This window comes from Mus caroli, chromosome 18, assembly GCF_900094665.2.
Source record: "Mus caroli chromosome 18, CAROLI_EIJ_v1.1, whole genome shotgun sequence".
Taxonomy (NCBI): Eukaryota; Metazoa; Chordata; class Mammalia; order Rodentia; family Muridae; genus Mus; species Mus caroli.
The window spans coordinates 70,085,634-70,091,980 of NC_034587.1; positions in this window are offsets into that span (position 1 = coordinate 70,085,634).

The window sequence follows — 6,347 nt, forward strand, 5'->3', positions numbered from 1 at the left end:
CATTTTCTGTATCCATTCCTCTGTTGAGGGGCATCTGGGTTCTTTGCAGCTTCTGGCTATTATACATAAGGCTTCTATGAACATAGTGGAGCATGTATCCTTCTTATGGTTTGGAACATCTTCGGGATATATTCCCAGGAGAGGTATTGTTGGTTCCTCTGGTAATACTAAGTCCAATTTTCTGAGGAACATCCAGACTGATTTCCAGAGTGGGTTTTCAAGCTTGCAATCCTACCAACAATGGAGGAATGTTCCTCTTTCTCCATATCCTTGCCAGCATCTGCTGTCACATGGATTTTTGTTCTTAGCCATTCTGATTGGTGTGAAGTGGAATCTCAGAGTTGTTTTGATTTGCATTTCCCTGAATAAGGATGTTGTACACTTTCTCAGGTGTTTATCAGCCATTTGTTATTCCTCAGTTGAGAATTCTTTGTTTATCTCTGTGAAAGGATTTCTCTGTGTAGCCCGGGCTGTCTCACTCTGTAACTCATGTTCACGTGCATGTGCATTTGCACACATACACAAGAACAATTGGAGAAATGCACATGTACATCTGGAGTAGAGCCCAAAAGACTACACTGGATGCATACCTCTTTTGTTTGGTTGATCAGCTGTTTGCTTGAGTTTCTTTTTACAGCAGTGGCTTTTAACCCTCCTAATGCTATGATACTTCAATAGAGGCCCCCAAGTTGTGGTGACTCCCAAGCATGAAATTATTATCATTTATACTTTGTAACTGTAATTTTACCACTTTATTAAATTGTAAATATTTGTATTTTCAGATGTTCTCAAGTGACACATGTGAAAGGGCAATTTGACCCCCAAAGAAGTCTCCATCTGCAGTTTGAGAATTACTGTATTAGATAATATATCACCTGAAACTTCTCCAATGTGGGGCCCCAATGTAGGTTCCGAAAGAACCCACCTCCCTCCACTTTACCAGTCCTGAGAAATGAAGATTGTGTCACCCTGCCCAGAGGTTTAAATATAATAACTATCTGGATGATGGCCATTTAGTACTGGTCTTCATGCTTGAGTGGCATACCTTTTACTGGCTGAAACATCGACCCCACCCTAGCTTACTGAACTGAAATAATGTTTTGAGTAGAACATAAGTTTCTTTGAAGTGATCCATGGCAGTACAAATTGAACAATTGTACCCAAAAGAAATTGTAATTTGCCTGAGAGAAGCTTCACAAGGGTTCTCAGCTATAATTTAAAATGATTTGTTGAAGAGAAAGAGAGATGCTTTTAGCTTTTTGCAGAAGCTAAAACTGAAGGCTATCTGAAATGAATTCCAGTACGTAAAGGTGAGTAGACATATTCTGTGTACACTTTCATAATTGATAGAGTGAAAACTCAAAGGAGTATTTGAAGATTGGTGATAATATAGACCTAATTAACATGAGAACTTAACCATAACCTCACAGAACAGGGCTGGTGGAGCAGAGCACTAGAGAATTTATGTCCAATGAACTTGAGTTTGAATTTGATGCTTGCCATTTGACAAATGTGTATAACATTAAAAACAATAATTTAACTATTCTGTAGTTAACATCACTCAACTTTAAGGTACATATTCTAATGAAATGTTGTGAAATTTATATGATCAGTAAGTTAAAATTATATGATTAGTAAGTTAAAACCTCTGCCTATATGTAATAGAATATATATATATATTTTTTTTTAATTTGGGGTTAGAGGTCACTAAATGGTGGTAAACTCACTACCACCATTGAGAGAAAAAGAAATCATCCATATAATTACTCTTGCCTCTCTTTTCCAAAATGTCATTTGAAAACCTAATTCAAATTCAGGGAAGATATGTTGTTGGTAAATCAATTGTCTTAAACTGGGAGAACCTGAATACAATCCCAGAACTCACACTAAATGTCCAGATGTGGTTATAAAGGATTGTAATTCTATCAGCTTGCAGAGACAGGCTAATCCAACCAACCAGCCATGCCTACTTGATGAGTTATGGGACACCAGGTGTTCCTGTGTTAAATAATATCAGCAAAGGTGGAATCTGAATAATGACAGTGAAAGTTTTCTTCTAGCTTCTACATACAAGCATAAGCATATTCATGAACATTCACAAATACAGGAGCATACACACATTCACACACACAAACACACACAAAGACACACACACACACACACACACACACACAGAGACGGGAGGGGTGTGGTGAGAAAAGAAGAAAAATACTGACTAAATGACCAAGCAAAGCGTATCTAATATTTCACTTCTTGCTTAAAATTAAAGGTTCAGAATACAAGGAGGTGCTATCACAAATATCAGTATTACTCGTCAACATAAAAGAATAGATTTGTTGCATTTTTGTCTATGAGTGTATTGGTCTTATATATGTGAATCTTGTGAAAGCAGTGTCCATAGAGGCTTTAAGAAGGCATTGGATCTTTTGGAATTATGTTGTCAGGTAACATATGAGTGCTGAGAAGCAAATATAGCTCCTTTGGAAGAGCAACCATTATTCTTATTGATGAGCCATCTCTCAGGCTCCAAAGTACCCCTCCCTTTTTTCTAGTTTTTTATTAGTTTTTTACTTCATTAAATTTCAAATGCTATCCCAAAGATCCCCTATACCCTCCTCTCTCCCATCTTCCCTACCAACCCACTCCCAATTCTTGGCCCTGGTGTTCCCCTGTACTGGGACATATAAAGTTCGCAAGACCACGGGACCTCTCTTCTGCTACATATGCACCTAGAGACACAAGCTCTAGGCTACTGGTTAGTTCATATTGTTGTTCCACCTATAGGGTTGTAGACCCCTTCAGCTCCTTGCCCTCCCTTTATGTATGTCACCCTAATCCCCATAGAAGTTGTTTTCTGCATTTTTCTTTTGGAGCAATTCTGAGCATCAGTTAATATTTCCTACCAATGTAGGAAAGTTGAAATTTTCCTTACCATTCATCTGTGTCGGCATCACAATTGCAAAAACGTTGAATGTCCAGGCAGCTCTCTTCGAGGTCACATTTGCACTGCTGGACTCCAGGAACAGAACCTCCCCAAAAGGGGTGCCTTTCATTGGACCTCCCAATCCACCAGGTGAAGGGGGCTCCATCTGAAAGATAAGATGTTTCATAAGTCAGGAGTAAAAATGAAAAGGCTACAGAGGAACTCATAGTGGTGTGTGTGCTTGTGTGTGTGTGGTGCGTGTTTGTGTGTGGTATGTATGTGTATGTGTGCATATGTGTGAGACAGAGCATATATACATGGAAATTTACTCTTCACCTCCCTGCCACTGTTTTCCATACTTTCTGGATGTCATTTTCTCTTTTCTCCTTTATAACTTTTAATTCTCCTTTATAACTTTTAATTCTCCATATGTGCATACTTATATACACATAAATGTTTATGTGTAAAACATACCTTTATTAAAAGAACATATTTATTAGAAGACTCATGAATGACATCATTGAGAGTCAGGGACATAAACTCAAATTGATAACCTATTAAATAATGTCATAAATCAATTAGTTAAATTATTTTTAAAAAAATTAAAGCCATAATTCATTTTCATGTGAAGAAATAAAAACATTATACTTTAAATAATACATAATAGAATTATTTAATATAGTTTTAATCACATACATGGAAATATTCAGTTTACAAAACTACCTCCCTTCATTGGAAGTTTTATAAAGTCACTTTAATTTGGTCAGTGTCACATATGTTTTCTGTTACTTGACATATTTGAATGCTATTGTACCAGTAGTCAGTGGAATTAAAAAGAAAACTGAAATGTTACAACCACTGCCTCAAAAGAGTACCAGATATTGGGTACTTGTCAATGCCAACATGGTCTTCTTCAATACACAAAGAGATGAATTCACATAACCAGGATAATAAAAAAAAAAAAAAAAGAAAAATTCGCAATGAAGTCAAAATCAGGAAAATCAGTGTTATAATCGCAGATAAGTTACCAAGATACAGATACAGGTAAAATCATTAACTTGAGGAAGATTAAAATCAAATGAATAATCTACTTCATATCACAGTGGCCTCTTTTATAAGGTTTCTCAGTTATAATGATGAACAAGTCAGACTCCACCATTAAGTTAAATAAGGTTGTTGTCCCTGGATCTCAAACACTTTAAATCATTCAGTTATACATGTTCCTATAAAATGAGCAAGTAATTGTGTGTGTGTGTTTGTATGTGTGTATATGTTTGTGTGTATGTGTATGTGTGTGTTTATGCAGGAGCATGCATGTGTGCATGTGTAGGTGAGTGTGGGTAAATGGGTGTGTGTACCTTTCCTCTGAAAGTCAGAGGACAGCCTGTAGAAATCTTTTGTGTTCTACAACTTTTGTGGATCCCAAGGTTCTTAGTTAGATCAACAGAGTTGCAAGGCATCTAAACATTGAGTCATGTCACAAAGAATATTTTGTGAGAAACTGGTACTTGGATTCTGAAGCACACACAGGATGCACAGACAGACAGACAGACAGACAAAACACTCATAAGTATAAAATAATTTTTTTTCACAAAGGACACATATACAAATATCAAGAAGAGAAAACAGCACTGGATTTTTCACAAATGGCAGACAATACAGAAAAACAAAAACTAAGATAAAGCAACATCAAAACATTGCTTGGACTAAGTTTGTCACTTTATATTTTTGCCACAAAGTATCTACATAATCTAACTTGAAGGAGGAAAGGTTTATTTTCATCAATAGCATCACTATTTACAGACCATTATTTTTTGTCATGAAGTGAATGAGAGAATCACCGAAGAAAGCTGTGGGGAAAAACAATGCGTTACTTCACAATTCCTAGTGAGCAGCATAAACAAAACTTTCCCAGCAATTCAGTCACAAGCTGCTGAATGCCACTTTGGTAAACAGTGGATGCAAAAAAGTAGGTCACTGAATGACTTCATTACAATCTTAGTTTGTGTATTGTATGGTGGTTTCACATTAATAAAAACTCATAATCTCTCTAAACATCTATAAAGGTCAAGGCAGTTGGTTGTAAATAAAATTCAAAACAGTAAGAGTGCTATCACCAACACTTCAAAATATGTTACACAAGAAAAATAAAAACTGATCATTAGCTCTAATGCAAGTCAGAAAGAGATTTAAAGTAGATATTGGAGAATGTGTAGAAGTCAAAGAGAGAAACTGCTAATATTTATGGGAGAGTACAGTTCTTGGCAGACATCTAATATCATTTGTTTTACAAATATGGGTGACTGTTTCTTTCAATTTTCCAACCAAAGAGTCAAAAATTGGATTTCTGTGTGATTATGATTCAAAAAAGCCCACATACCTTATTTCATTCAATCATTCCAATAATACTAGAAACATTTCTCCTCTTATTTTGCAGATAAAGCAATGAAAGCAAGCAAACCATTAGTAAATTCTTCAACCTGACGAAGAATTAAGATGTGAGTTCGGATTTTATGGTACCAAACATTAGTAGTATATTTTCTGTATTATGTTAAACTGTGCCTTTAGATACAGGAATGAAATTACATCAAAGTTTCTCAGAGTAATCCTTTTTGACCCAATGTTATAATCACTATAATCACTACTTTGGCATAGCTTCAAATGTTGTATACAGTTCGATTATTTTGTTCTATCTACTCATTTGTATTAAAAATATACAAACTTAAAATGAAAAAAAGCCACCTGCACAGATAAATATCCTAATTGGTATCTATCTCCAGGTGGTTAAAAAATCCAGTTTGTCTAAATTTGTATAATATACTTGGTAAATTTCATTCTGATGCTGAACAAAGTACTTTCATTGAAGGGGTAATAAGATATAAATATGTGGTAGAATCTTGATTTAAGTTATCCAACTAACAATGTATTTTGATCATTTCTACTCCACCTCCCTCCCTTACCATATACTACCTACTAATTTCTTTTTCTTTTTACAAAAATTAACCCACGGGTGTTGCACATATTTGCTTGGTTATGGGACCACCCACTAGAAAAGGAGGAACCTACCATGCATGAGTCACACCATCAGTGAACAGTGACCTATACCACTGATTAAAATTGTGTATCATCATATATATATATATATATATATATATATATATATATATATATGACATAAAAATATGGATAACTCTCCAAAGTTAGCTATGGATGGCTTGTTAGGTAATCAAGAACCAACTGAACACTTTCTCTAGAAATCCAAGTTTGGTATTTGTCTTAGAATGCTCTGTACTGTTGGTAAGAGTCATGGAAACACTAAGAATGAGGACCCTTTAATTTTATATTTGTTATCAAACAATAGGGGACATTGACATTTCACAATCATTTTAGATCATTGGTTTCTACATCTGAATTATTCTTCTCA